Source organism: Rhyacophila brunnea, unplaced genomic scaffold, assembly GCF_057557595.1.
Source record: "Rhyacophila brunnea isolate RB1 unplaced genomic scaffold, BYU_Rbru_1.0 scaffold_4, whole genome shotgun sequence".
Taxonomy (NCBI): domain Eukaryota; kingdom Metazoa; phylum Arthropoda; class Insecta; order Trichoptera; family Rhyacophilidae; genus Rhyacophila; species Rhyacophila brunnea.
The window spans coordinates 54,800,727-54,816,279 of record NW_028233068.1 but is presented as its reverse complement, the minus strand read 5'-3'; the positions used below and the strand labels follow the sequence as shown (position 1 = coordinate 54,816,279).

General features: G+C 30.2%; 1 protein-coding gene across 1 annotated transcript in view; it reads right to left on the bottom strand.

The window, feature by feature from the left end:
• Positions 1 to 14,786, bottom strand: part of cher (filamin A protein cher) — a 100,983-nt gene extending 86,197 nt beyond the window's left edge. Inside the window, exon 1 of the mRNA XM_085954418.1 lies at positions 14,756 to 14,786. The gene's annotated coding sequence lies outside the window, so the exon portion shown is untranslated. The remainder of the gene's footprint in view (positions 1 to 14,755) is intronic.
• Positions 14,787 to 15,553: the final 767 nt, after the last annotated feature.

Below are 15,553 nucleotides of genomic sequence, written 5' to 3'. Positions count from 1 at the left end.
CTTAATTATTGTACATGTTAAAAAAATGTGTTCTTCACATGGTATGTTAACGTTTGAGGTCCTACATACAACTTCAAAAACTATGAGGAAGAAAATATAACATGTTAATTTATGTATACCATATTTTTTTATTGATTTATAAAAGCATTTTATTTGTTGACATAATTCTGCGATGTTTAATGTCTACATGAACACGTCTTATTAAGATAAACAAAGCTCAAAGATTGAAGTTTTTGAGGGCAGTAAGAATGCAGTTAAGTGCGTCTGGCTGTATTTTGAATGTACAGGAAACGTTGTGCAGTAAATCTCCCGGAACAAGATCTCTATGTGCCCAACTACAAATGGATGCATATCTATTCATGAGACATTTACTGCGCTATATCAAATTAATAGTGCGCGCAATTCATCGTCGTTAATTCATATTGAAGAATTAGTAAAGTTACGGAGTTCGTAAAGTACTTAGGTATTTAAAACAGCTGTCTATGTCACTTTCATATTGTTAACTGACATTTTTTTTTGTAGTTACACTACCATAAGATTACGGTTTTTTTGTCAATATCCCATCTATTTAAGAACGTCCACAGTAATACAATACTACCATATTATGATAGTGTCATAATGCACATATTATAATGTACAAGTAATCTGAGACGAAAGGAAAGATGTTTAAGGGCCCAGCGTATATATTCTATACACAGGATCATATCAGCGTAATAACAATGTTATTGAATTATTTTATTTTTTTTAGTTATTTTCAATAACTTTTTATTAAATCATTAATTATTATACACGTGTTTCGTTGTTTTCAAGGGCTCATGTACTATATTAAATAAAGCCTTATAGCTGTAAAGATAAATTTATTAAAACACATTTTTGCGTGTCGCGTGAGTGTCGGCCGCTATCTGCGGCTATCGAAGGTAGTTTTCATATTTTTGTATTAAAGTATTATATTTTTTACAATAAGTTAGTTGTAATAATTGTTACTACCTATGTTTGCTATGTTTTAACAGTACCTCTCTTCGCTGTGCTAACTTTTAGTACGAGATAGACAGTTTTGACTATTTAGACGGCTAACTTATTGTAACAATTATAATACCTTAATGCAAACATAAGATAAGCTACCCTCGATAACCGTCTTTATAATGGCAGTTTTGTGTATAGAATAAATGCGCTGGTGACATGTGATGGTCGAAAATGAAGACTTTGGGATATCTTTACGAGCAAAGCCTGAATTATTGGTAGACTTTTTAGGAAAGATGTACCTATATATCATTATGATTATTTTTTATTTTTTTTCATCTTAAAAATATACATTTTTTCATGATCACATGAAATATAATAAAACCTACCATAAAAGAGTAATATTATAAACGTCATTGTGTAAAAAATGAGAATAAAGCCATATTTGATACAGATATCCATAGCCATATTATAACTATTTAAAGATGTGCATTATTCGCCTATAAACTTTTCATTGGAGTTTTTAATTAACTCTAAAACATTTTGTGTTCTGTATTTGACATAACAGAAAATTATATATTGTAATGAATTCAAATTGATAACAATAATTACAGAAATGTTTTACCACATATTCATGTCACTGAGTCTAAAAATCGCTAGAATATTCTTAGTCGTATTGATTTATGATAATCCGCCATTTCTTTTAACCGCAGTTAATTGATCCAGATTTAAAAAAAACTTTTTTTTTCTTTTAATTTAAAGCGCCTAGATATCCTTTCGTCTACTAGAAATACAGACGTGCATCATGTATATCATCTTAACAACTCAGAGCGGTTTTAGCCTCTTCCAATAACTTTCTTCATCTCATACTATCATGGGCCAGCCGCGAGTGTCTTTAGCTTCCTTGTTGACACCACCTACCCACGGAAGTTTGAGCCTGCCAGTCGACGGTTGACGCCTTGATGGTTGGGCACTGTCCATGTTTTCTACGTAGCCTACACATTGGAGTCTATCAAGTTTATAGCCCTACATAACTAATTAAAAAGATTTATACCCACTACCCAGTGAGCTTTTCTGCGCAGCTTACAAAATATTACCATCATTTTCTGCGCATTATTATGAGATAATAAATGAACATTAAAACATCTCTACAAATTTTGTCGAATGATTTATGAGACTTCACTAACTTAAAATAAACGAAATGTTTTAGTGAAATGAATTAGTATGAATAGATATCTTGACATATGACTATAATAATATTGGTACCTACCCTACCTACTTATATAATCATGTTGTGATGTCTATAATATGATTGCATATTCATAATTAACTATTTATTTTATTCAACGAATAATTCACAAGATTTAAGAATATACCATTCTAATTATTGAACATATATAATTTTGAAAAACACTTTCTGAGAAAATATATTATAATCAATTAAAAATTTTTTTTTGAAAAAAGTAAGCCACCCCGGCAGGGAATCGAACCCTGCATCTCCCGGGTTTACGTCCCATCCGCGGATTACCTCTATGCTACGCAGTGACATACTAATTGCGACAAATTTTAACTATTGGCCACTTTTTTCATAAAGATTTTTTCTATTGGTTATAATATATTTTCTCAGAAAGTATTTTTCAAAATTATGATTGCATATTCATTTACGGGTTCAGTACATAATATTGTGAATTGTTTATTTTATTATGAAGCCGAAACTACGAGTACCATTGAAATAATATGATCTTTGATTTAGACTAAACGACACGAACACAGCTTGTTTCAATTTTATATTATTTTTTTTCCAGAATTGACGTATTCAAAACTAACTTGGCGAGTACGCATTAAATTAAATTTCGTTTTTAGTTTTTTTATTTTGACAAACGATTTTATAAAATGTTTTCTTTTGGTAAAATAAATTATCTTGCAACGCGCGAAAAATATACAGTTAAAATTTTACCGAAAAATATATTTTACTTTGTCAGTACCTAAAGAAAATAGAAGGAACATTGGTTATATATGTCAATTACAAAAAATATTAAGGAAACGAAGGATTTCAGTCATTATTTATTAAACTTCAGTTAAAATGTTGAGTTAAACATTCGTAACATATTTACGGAAGAGACACCATTTCGTGATATTAATAGTAAAGCCGATCTGCATTGCCGGAATTTTATGAAACACGTCGTAAAATCACGGTTTTATCTGTCTACGTTGTCTGTAATAATTATAATTCCTTCATTAATGCTAAGATTAAGTAAAACGTTCCGTATACAAAAATAAGTGCGATATAATATGTATATATTATTATTAAACACAGCATTGTCACTATTGTCAGTATATCGTCACCGTTCAGGCAAAAGTCACCAACCCAAAAAAATGTAATTTCGAGATATCGCAATTTGAAAGTTTGAAGATGAAGGAATTTCAGATTTTATTGTTTTTAAGGTTTTATCTGGTGCGTTTGTATTAGTTGGCTATTAAATATAATTAACATGATATTTAAATGTGGTAATTACATAGTAATTAGTAGGTCAGCAGTGAATCGGTTCTCATTTAGTGCTAACACCGCAACTGGCGCGTTTGGAGTACTTGGCCATTATATATAATTAACGTGATATTTAAATGTGGTAATTAAATGGTAATTAAGAGTTCAGCAGTGATTGTGATATGCTTGTTAAGATTTTATCGAAAGTCATTCAGTGAAAAACATATAATTTGGATTTAAACAACATTTTATTAACTAATGTATAGAGGTGACTTTTGCATAATTTTACGCTTCGGATGACATACTCAACTCAAAACTGCCTTTTTGAAGGTTGGTGACTTTTGCCTGAACGGCGACGATATATTAATTAAAACAGTGATTTTGTCATCTTAATGAATTAATCCTTGATAATACACAGCATAAAATATTCAGGTATCTATTTTCATAAAAGAATATTTTTGTTACAGATTTAGGGTGTTAACGTGAATGTAGCAGAGCCTCAATTCCAATGTACCCACCGCAAGTGGAATGTATCACTCTGGAATTAGTGAGTTGCGAGCACCTAGTTGCTTAGCTTAGAGGTCTAGGAGTCTATGTCACAATTTCAACAATGAAAATCCCGAAAAAGAGATGGATTACTTTATATTATTTATTATCGTTGTTAATTTTGCCTGTAGAGCACTGCCCAGGACCCAGTGAAAGATACTTACGTAAATTAATTGATGTGTAATTTTGATTATAGCCAATTCAACCTGCCGGTATATTTTGACTGCCACCAAATAAAAATGCAATATTTATTAATTTGATTAACTAGTAATAGAAAATTTAAACTATTATTATATTTATTGCTGAATATTAAATTATATGCTAGGAAAATAATAGCTAATAATACACATTCTGATTAAGACTATCGTGCCGTTGTATTTTAGCTAGTGGGTATAGCTCTTTTAGCTATTCGTGCTACGATAACTATTGGGGATAATTATTAATCAATTATACTTTCATTAGCATTTATAGATTTGTTTTTTTTGAATTATTAATAACCGTGTCCTTGCTTTTTCGTACAAGGTGGTTGTTAGTAATTTTGAATAATCACAAACACCCAGGTTTTGTTAAAAACGCATAAATATTGTGTCCTCATCGGCAATCGAACCCAGAACTCCCGGGTGGAAGGCCAGCGCCATATGCACTGCACCACGAGAGTCGCCAGGATTTATAGATTACACGAATATATTTGATAGGTGTGTGTATAATAATGACTGCCAGGAATTATGTTGCCTTCTGGGTGAGGCTGTAGCAAGATTTAATTATCGAGTGTGGTCAAATATGGGATAAACTTCAACACGTGTTAAAGAATATGTTATTTTAAATAGTTACGTCCGTATTATAAAGATGTATCAAAGTTTGTCACGTAACGCATATTAGTAACATTTTGGAAAATTCAGGTGGGCTTTGTTTTTGTTAAGTTTTATATCCTGGACGTCATTAAGTCGTAAATTAAAAGTGACTTCAAAGTTTTAGTCTATGGAGACTAGCTTTCATATTTTATTAATCCGTTCTGTGGTAACAACAGATGAAAAATAACCGATATACGAAAATAAAAGAAAGCACATTTGAAAAACAAAAAACAAAAAAGTGTCGTTTCCTTCAGAGCAGTGTTGCCAACTAGCTGTGGTGTATAACCACTGTCTGAGACAATGTCAATGTTTTTTTCACCATAAATAATAATTCCTACTGGCATAGTTTTATAAAGTTTTCTCTATGTTACAGACCAAAAATAGGTTATATAGTTATATATAAGAACATATTTGAAAAAAATGATCAAATTTAATGTAATAAATCATCGAAGATACACTTTTTTAATAAATCAATTTAACGACACCTCACTTCCTTTATGATTTTTCATAAAACCGTAGTTTTATTTTCAATCTTGTCTGTGGTTAAAAATAATAATATCGTATTTTAAAAATAACACATTTTAAGTGTGAAGGAATAATGTTTTCTTTTTATCGAAAATATCTTGTGCTATTTTTTCACATAAGATGGTTAGCAAAGTCAATAGATTTCGTTCCAAAACATAATTTAATACTTTCAGCTATCTACTAATTAATATCAATTTATCCATAACTAAAAAAACATGACACGTAGCACTTAAAATAATTTTAATAAACTCGTAAGTAACTAAATGGGATTATTTAGTTACAAAACAATCATTCATTATAGATATTTTTCATACTTCGAGAATTAGTTTCACGTTCATCAAGCCTATGAACTTCAAAGACTTAAAAAAAATATATGCTTGACACCTACCTGACTGGCAAGAAAGACTATTATTTTTTTGTGAAGTAAAAGAGAATTTCTCTTCGCTCTTTTTACACACTTCAATCAACGTTATTCGAAGCATTTAAACTGTTGTTTAGTAAAAGTTTAAGTCGCGTGTTATTTTTGATGATATTTAACAAGTTTTTGAAATGTGGAGCTTGAGGCGTCTTAATATTTTTAATCTTACAGCGAAATAATTATGTATATTCTATATGTATATCAATATAATATTTCTTTTTACGATAATCCATCTTGTATGCACCAGGAAATTGTTGAACCGTTGGGAGTGAAAATTTCGAGCATGGTGAATGAATGGAATTAGAGTATTTTACGGGATGTGGTCAAAATGCATGACCAGAAGAAATGGATGATTCTAGAGGAGACCTTATCTGAATCAATTGTCATTTATGATAATTTATGAAGAACCTACTTATTTAAATTAGTAGTTTTAACAATACTATTAAAATAAATAACTTTATACACAGTATACTATTTCGAGATAACTATTTCTTTAACTGTTGTTTATGTACATACTTTAAATGATTTTTACTGCATGAAAATGCATTTCTAACACTGTTTGTTTTATCTGCTGGCATGGTATCACCTGAAATAATATGATGAAATCGAACAAAAAGAACACACATTTTAATCAAGAGATTAACACTACGTTTAAGATTGACAAATATAATATTTATCTACTATCCCAACCAGTCATTTGGATGGCTAAATACAACAATCGTTGGAGCAGCTATCAGGATTGGTGATTACGCCCAGATTCCAATAAAAATCTCGGAAAGAATCTAAAGTTTCCTTTTTATACATTCAACATATTGTAATAAAAGGTAGTTTTCAAATTGTAATATTTTTAGGCGTAGATTATTATGAGTGTGACTGTAACAGTCATGTGATTCAACGTATAAATAGTCACAAATAAAAATGTGAATTATGATTGTTTAAACAGCTGCGTAGTGTGAGCTTTTTTGTCTTATTTTATTATTTGTGTAATTTATATTTTTCTCTCCGAATTATAAATCGCATTATTCGTGAATACCCTTCAACACTCTTCAGCACTTACAAATTCGGTAAACAGATAACGTGGTGAGGTATCTCGTATTGTAATGTCAACAGTTATACTTTTCAATTTTATAAGAGTTTTTAAATAAAAAAATCGGTGTGTGTACTTATGTACGCTCGTCAGAAGCTATAATTCTTTGGTGTAACAAAACCAAAACAAAACTTGTGATAAACTAGATTGTTTGAGTAGCTCTTAATTGTCTTGTTAAATTACACACGCAAGAAAAAGGACCGCTTATTGGAACGCCTTTGGTTTATTTCTAAACACTTTAACTTATATTACTAAATTATATAATTATTTATCGTTGTTTTTAATTTTAAAGTACCAACTGTCAGTCTGACGTTTAATCGTTTGTTTACGTAAGGAATTGCAAATGGCCGACAATAATAAATTCGCTGCCTAGGAAACGGAACAATTCTAAACTATAATATTATACTGTATAATCGTCAAGATTGCAGTATCATTCTGCGGCGTAAAGGTAGTGCGTTCGGCTGATAACCGAACAATCGGTGGTTCGAATCCAATCGAGTGCGTTTTTTTTTCGTGTGAAAAAAATAATTATGTGTTACATGTCACACACCAAAAATATACTCTGATCTGATTTCCCAAACGCGCCAAAAGAAGTATAACTTCAAAAATAGTCTTATGTTATAATTGTGATAGAGTTTATGATTTATTTTAAACTAACAACTGATGAATGATGTGAATGTAACTTGATTTTGACAAAATACACATATACTACCACTTCGTAAAATCTACACCAATCAATATAATATTATTTTATATAAATTTAATAACAAAGTTGAAGTTTAATAACCTTCATTCAGCACACTTTGTTCCACATCATGTTAATATAAAATATCGGTTATATTTGGGCATAACCAGATAACTGCAAAATGTTGAATTTACAGGAGAGCAATTTTAAATTGCCCGATAAATTTCAGTTATTTTTTTTTATGTAACATTGAGAATATATTTTAAAATAAATAAATAAATAAATGAAGAAGAATATGGCAAATATTATATTTAAAATGATTCCAGTAATTAGGAAAATAATGTCATTTATCAGTAATCAAAATCAAAATAAAAAAACCATGATATGGTCTTTGGTCATATTTTGGCCAAACTAACTGCTGTGTTTGTTCACATAATAATCATATTATTACTATAGCGCTTTGAGCATTTTTAAATGAAATATAGATATAAAGTTCTTGTCAAATATAAAATAATACTATAGTTACCCAATTTTTACTCTCAACATAAAATTACAAAAAAAGCAGTTATCAGGTTATGTCCAAACAACACCGATATATTCTACAATATTATAATAATGGGTGCTTATAGTAGTAATTTGAAGTGGTCGAAAACTTCATACACCTTTGCTCCAGCATAACGAAAAATAATGAAGAATCCATCGAAGTCACAAAACGAAACGCCATTCTTAAGGTCCTTATAACGCACATTGGAAAACAAAAATACTATTGCAGAAAATAATTGTCTGTTCACTAGTATTCTATAGTGATGAATCCAGCATTATATCAATTGAGAATGACGACTTAATGGATAAGTTTGATAGGAAACTCCTAATAATCTATACAAGGATCCGCGACTCTTCATATATATAATAATACTCCGCCAGTGGAACACCTACAACGGATAAGTAACTCCCGAATTCCAAAAAAGTGCTCGACGGATGGCCAGAGGGGAAGAGACCTATGGAAAGACCGAGACTCCGTTGAACATACAATGTGGGCGAAAGATTAAAGAGTTCAAGGCTTTATTTTGACTGTAGTGACATCGAAGAAGAAGATGATTTAGTCAGAATCAAAAATAGGATAAAGTTAGTCAAGTAAAACTACGGATACATGTCCATACAGCCTAATTAATAATCCCCCATAAATCTTCTCCATTATAAGATTGATTGATACGGTGTCAAAACAATCGATCCACTCACAAAGTCATAGATGAAATTATGTCACATCTTACTGGAAAAGTCTTTTATATGTGGCACCATCATCACTAGGGAATCCAATCCTGGGATCCCGGACAGTTTTCGATAACTATGAATCCCGGGATTAGTAAACATAATCCCGAAACTTTTTTTTTTTTTTTTATCAATTTTATCAAGTTTATCAATCACAATCAATTTTATTAGTGAAGTGTATGTACCTGCACAAGTCACATGGGAATCGCCGGATGCTCACGGATAATGAATAACCATTTTTTTGTCAAACGAAATCGTAAGAAGATCAGAAAAATAATAAATTCGTTCATTTAACCAACTAGACACCACTGACGTTCTTGCACGCGAATGGCGTCTAACCGCCAGTGCCACGGATCTGCATGAGGCAGGCACATGTTTCTACGCCGATTTTTATGAATTAATCTTTTCTTAAATACATAAAAAAAACTGTTTTGATTTCACATTATTATCTATCTGTACTACAATATTATTTACTTCATTAAACCTATGTATTTCCAAGATTGAACGTACACAATATTAACATTAAATGTCTTAAATAGTAGATATAAAATATACTAGAAATTTTTGACCGATTTTGTCAATGCTATTTGTATAAATAATAATTACAAGATAAAAAGAACTTTTTATATACCACGTTTTAAAATTTTCTATTGAATCATATAAACTTGACAATTCTATGTATTAATAATTTAGGACAAATAAGACAATTGTCAACAAACCATTTTTTTACTATTTTGTAACAAACAAACAAATATAGAATACTAAAATGTCATTTTGATTTCCATAGTAACGCACGTATATATTAATAATTTAGTTGCTATGACCACCCACTTAGCAACCAATAATAGTGGATTGGATTACGGATTTTTTTCGAAATAACTTTTCATACAAAACAGAATTAACTGAACATGAATTCAATTCTACTTAAATATGGCTAAAAGTATTAAAAGAATGCATTGGCATCGTGTTCTGATATATTCTAAAAGTTTCAAATTACTAGCTAGTCGGGAAGTTAGTTAAAAATCAAAATATAAGAATCGAAAATAAAAGATCGTCAAATTGTAATCCCGAAATATCGGGATCAAAATTTTGGTTCGGGATTGGATTCCTTAATCACCACGTCAAAGACATCTGACGAACTTCAAAAATGCCAGCAATATAATAATTATAAATGATTTTTTTTTACTCAATCATTGTTATGTATTTGAAATATGCGATATTATACAATGATATCCGTTTGTGAATTATACATAGCTACGAGTAGTATCGATTAATTTAATATCATCGTTTGATTGTCGAAACCCCTGCCAGGGATTCCTAACAAATTTACATCTTGTTGGTGCAGTCTGAGAGCAAAGAGGCACATTATTCATTCTAGGTCTTGATTTATTAAAGGCCAACAACGTATCAACAGAACTGTGCCGCGCGATTTCCTGAAATTCGCTATGATAGCATTAATTCGTTTATTGCTTTTAATTTTCTCGAGGAAATTGGCTCAGTAACTTTTACACCGGGATTAATCGTCAAACTAAACCACTGACCACTTGATTCTAGTGCGTAATGCATATACAATACTTACAATGCCTAATCGTAGAATCATAAAATAAGAAAAATGCACTCCATTATAATATTATAAAAGAGTAGGTATTACTTATTTAAATACGTTCGTCATTATAATAATATTCAAATACATTATTTTGAAAAATCTCGAAAAATAATTAAATATTTTAAAAAAATCCTAAAAATAATCTTTGACCAAGTGTGGTTCAAAGTCACATCTTCCACTGTTTAGGTAAGTGATCTCATCATTTTTATTCTACCGATCCGGCTATGAGTAATGAAAATTAATTCAAATTATATATAATAATCGTATATTGTATTAAATATACACAACATTGAAAGAAAAAAACCCATAATTAATTTGGTTAACCCTGACCTAACGCCATCTGTAATCATGTTAGTAGTATAAATATCTTGATTAATTATAAATGCCGGTTACTATTCCATAGGCGAATCTGATACACATCGACTGACGTAAGTTTTAGGATCGATTATAATGGCTCATAATATTATTCGTGGAGTTGGGTTTCGGGAATTTTCGGGATTTTTCATCCCGAATCTCGAGAATGGAAATTTTTAAAATTTCGGAAAATCTCGAGAATATTTTCTCGGGATTTGGGATTTCTTTATTAACAAATATTAATTGAAAAAACGACTTTCTATATGAAAAAAGTGGACAGAAAACACAAAATTCAAGGACTGATTCAAGGACATTTATCTCAATTAAGCCAACGTCCAATCAAAATGAGCGCAATTTTTGCAACATCAGGGAATTTTGTGACAGTCTGTGTTTTTTGAAATTCTATTTTAATATGTTTTAAATTATTTTTGTTTTCCTACTTCTATTTTGTTTGTCTTGAAAAAATCATATTTCTTTGAATTTATCTGTTTTTACACAGATTTTAAGATTTTTTTGAAATTTTCCGAGTTCTCGAGATTTTTCGAGAATTCTTTTCTGGAATTCCCGAATCTCGAGAATTCAAAATTTTATCATTTCGGGAAATACCCAAAACTGAAAGATGTGAGTTCGGATCGCACTCAGTCGAAATTTTTATCAAGGATTTTTTCCATTAGGTTTATCAAAACTATGTATTTTCATTAATTAAAATATAAATAATTCTGTATTATTCAACATTGAATAAAATATACATTATTGAATTAATATAGGAATATTGTCGTTTTGTGTATTAGTACGAATTAAGTATGCACCGTATCAAAGAGCTCGGTGTGATGTTTTCAATTTTACGCTTACGATTTTATTACCATCGCGTTTTATTGTCGCCAATCAAATTCAACCGAAATAACTTCAACACTCTAGAAAGTCTAGGATAAAAAAATCTATTTTGACGGCATTCAAAAGTCCACTCATATTGATGAGTATTTTTTATTCGATGAGACAATGCTAAAGTATCCCATTAATCAACGCGTCTAGCGACTTTAATTTTGTGTATTCAAAAAAAATTCATGACAATTTTTTTAGGGTTGCCTGAAAGAAATATAATATATAAACTACAGTATTTTGTATCATTATATCGTATCGACAATCAGTGATTCTTTTTCGGGAAATATAGGTTTGCTGCAGTTTAATTAAATTCAATTTGGTTCCTAATAGAAGAGTAAATTATTTTTAATTTATTTTACTTGGAGAAATATTTATATATGGGCATTAATTATTAATGAAACTAGTATACCTATATATTTGTAGGTAGTAAAATAGTAATCCATATAAATTATGTTTATAATGAATTAGTTTAACTGAATCAACGAGAATTTTTTTTAAATGTATATATTAACATTGGTCTTGATAGCTTATTAGTGTGTCGACTAAACCTGAGTCAATTTATAAATCATACTTAATTAAAAGAGTGATACATATGTACAAACTATTCTCAGAGCTGAACTCTAGGATGATACGTCATGTCGAGGGTTCGAGCAACGTGCTTAAACCCGGAAAACTCCGAAAAGAGAAGTCCGGGGAGAAGATAAACATCATGGATGAATAGTCTAATGGAATGGTTTTATAAGAGCACAACTTCTTTTTCCTGGTCATCTGTCACAATGGATGATATCGTTTCAATGACCACTAACATTCGTAGAGGAGAGAGACGGCGAGAAGAATAATTGAAGTATTCATATAACGTACTAGGATGCTTCCTGATTTTGTTAAAAAATCATTTTTAATAAATCCAATTTCGGACTCTCTATAATCTATACTGACAACAAAACGTTGGTGATTGTAATTGTTTGAAATCTATAGTGAGATTTTTCTGATCTGGGACCAACCAATTTAGGTGCAAATCCAGGCCTGACTCCTAAAGCATACAGATTGAGAAAATATCTATTGAGATTTGAGACGGTTCTTTATTATCGTATCTGGTTTGTGGATTGTGGGATTATGGGTTCTTCCTACTTCTTTCTTCGACCTTTTGTGATAGTTACAGAGGCAATTTTGAAGAGATAATGACGTATTGAAGTTTACTGTTAAGTGCATGCATGTAAACGAGGTGTTTATACTTTAATACAATATCTCTTATGAATAGCCTCTCCAATGATCCTGAAACGTTAAGGAAAGAAGAATGAAGAACACGCAATGACATCCCAAAAACAAAACACGATTAGAAAACATCATAGAAAGAGTCAAAATGAAAGATTTTATAGCTAATATTAATGTAGTATATACTGATCCTAGAGTCTTGGTATAACGAAGTCGATTGTCTAACTTCAAAGAAATAGCACTTGAAGTAGGTACATATTATAATACGAAGAGTGACTGAATATTTCACTGTTTATTAATAATTCAATTATTGTTAAGAATACATTGTTGTCTACGTGAGAAAACAAGCATAGCTGGTTTACAATAAAAAACGGTGGTAGGCAGATTGGCGCATACCTTTGTACTTTGGCGATGAGCTCTTAACATTTGGCACATGTCACTTAATAAAGCACGTGCCATTTTTACAAATTTCTCGGAAGAATTCGACACACTCTGTCGTAAATAAAACAAAATTGCACCAATTATTTTGAATTAAGTTTCCGCTACATATCTTTCATAAATCACGCGGGGCTTTATATAAAAATAAATATTTTGGCTATCGTTCTATTATGTAAGAAAATGCACTGATTTTTAAACACCCGAGGGAAGTGTTTCGAAAATAATTTCATGTACCGTTTGGCCTTCACAAAAACATCGCATTATTATAATTTTCTAGACGCATGACACAACTGGCAAATTGTATTACATCCTTGTACTTGTTTAATGTTCCCAGCTTAAAGTTTTAGTATGTTTTTAAAAATTATCAATACATCTAATTCTTATAAATGATTATGATTTCAAAATAAAAATTAAGAAAAGATTGGCTACACGAATCCACTAAGCACCTATCATAATATAATAATATGAAGATTTTTTAAACTTATATTTCTTGCAGCTTAAATATTCTTTATTGGAAAGTCCAACATATGTTTACATTCTAAATATGTAGTATGTAAATAAGAAACTTAATTTTTTCGTTTAATTTGATGTATTCTTCGCCTATTATACATTTAATTACATTTATAAGAATGTTAAAAAGAATATAAAGTCAATATTAAAATATCACTATATTTAACGGCCACGGTCGGATCAGCTTCTACGAAAATTGTCTGTATTGAATAGAATAAGTCCCTAATCTATTTGACAGCAGGAGAAATACAATCCAGGGAAAAATATTATAATATTTAAATATAAATTGTAGAATTTCGTAAGAAAACAATTTGTTTTAAAATAATTCTTGTATTTTGATTCCGATGTATTTTGTCTTGTGTATTTGATGTAAAACACATTAGGGTACCTACTTAATTAACTATTTATTGCAAAAATCCATAAAATTATTTCATCATTGTTGGGTTTGATATAATCATAAATTACAGCATAATTAATCATTGCAGATATCTACTTCAAATAGTTATTAATGTATGTAATCCCCCATAATATTTTTTAAATAATCTGAATTGAAATTGAAAAAAATCTTTCGTATTATTTTATGTCAATATTCTACACATTTTTTTTGAAACCGTAGAACACCATGACGACTTTTTAATCTTTTCGTGATCAGTATGCATTTTAGTGGTTGTATTTTAAATGAATATCCTATTCAAAATTATTAAAGAGCATAAAGAAAATAACGGAGACCCATGGCAAAGTAACCAATCCGGTAAATAAATATATGATACATCTACGTACTGCTGAATGTCACTTCATAAATCAAATACGCACACATCTACAATTTGCTGGGCTGGAAAATTCTGACATATCACTGGCCATAAAATAAAAAAAAATGTAATCACAAAAATACACCGGGTATCTAATTTAAAATTCAAATCCACTTACCTATGGTCGCCGGCAGGAGGTGTCTTTCACTAACCGAGTGGATTTATGTGAACTTTGCTGCAAAGAGGGAAACTCTACGCTCCTAGAGGACCGGGCGGGGTTAATCTGGAAGCGTTTATTAAAATAAAGTTACAAGCAGTGGCGTATTATAAATAACGAAAATCTGTTTTCAAGGGTCCAGATCAACGACATCTAACATTATATTATTACACGCTGCTACTTCTATGTCAAGATTTTTATTTTTTAAAGCCTTATGATTATTTTCGACGTTTAAATATCGGTATCCCAAAATGTATCACCACATTATTTTATACTAGTATATTTTTTAATTTGTATGTAGGTATTTGCTTATACAGTAAGTACTCTCTCAGTAATCCGCTACCCTAAAAACCAGACAAGCGGCCAATTAGTGAAAGCGGCGGATTATAGTGCATACATACAAAATATGGTAATAATTACAAGATAAAAAGAACTTTTTATGTACAACGTTTTTAAATTTTCTGTTGAATCATATAAACTTGACTTCACTAGCTTAAACGATAAAAAAAATGTACTTGACATGTCATATTGATTTCCATAGTAACGCACGTATATATTAATAATTTAGTTGCTAGGACCCCAGACCCCTAGTAATCAATAATGGTGTCGAAATAAATTTTCATACAAAACAGAATTAACTGAAAATGAATTCAATTCTACATAAAGATGGCTAAAAGTATTTAAAAAATGCATTGGTATTGTGTTCTGATATATTCTAAAAGTTTCAAATTTCTTGTTGGTCGGGAAGTTAGTTAAAAA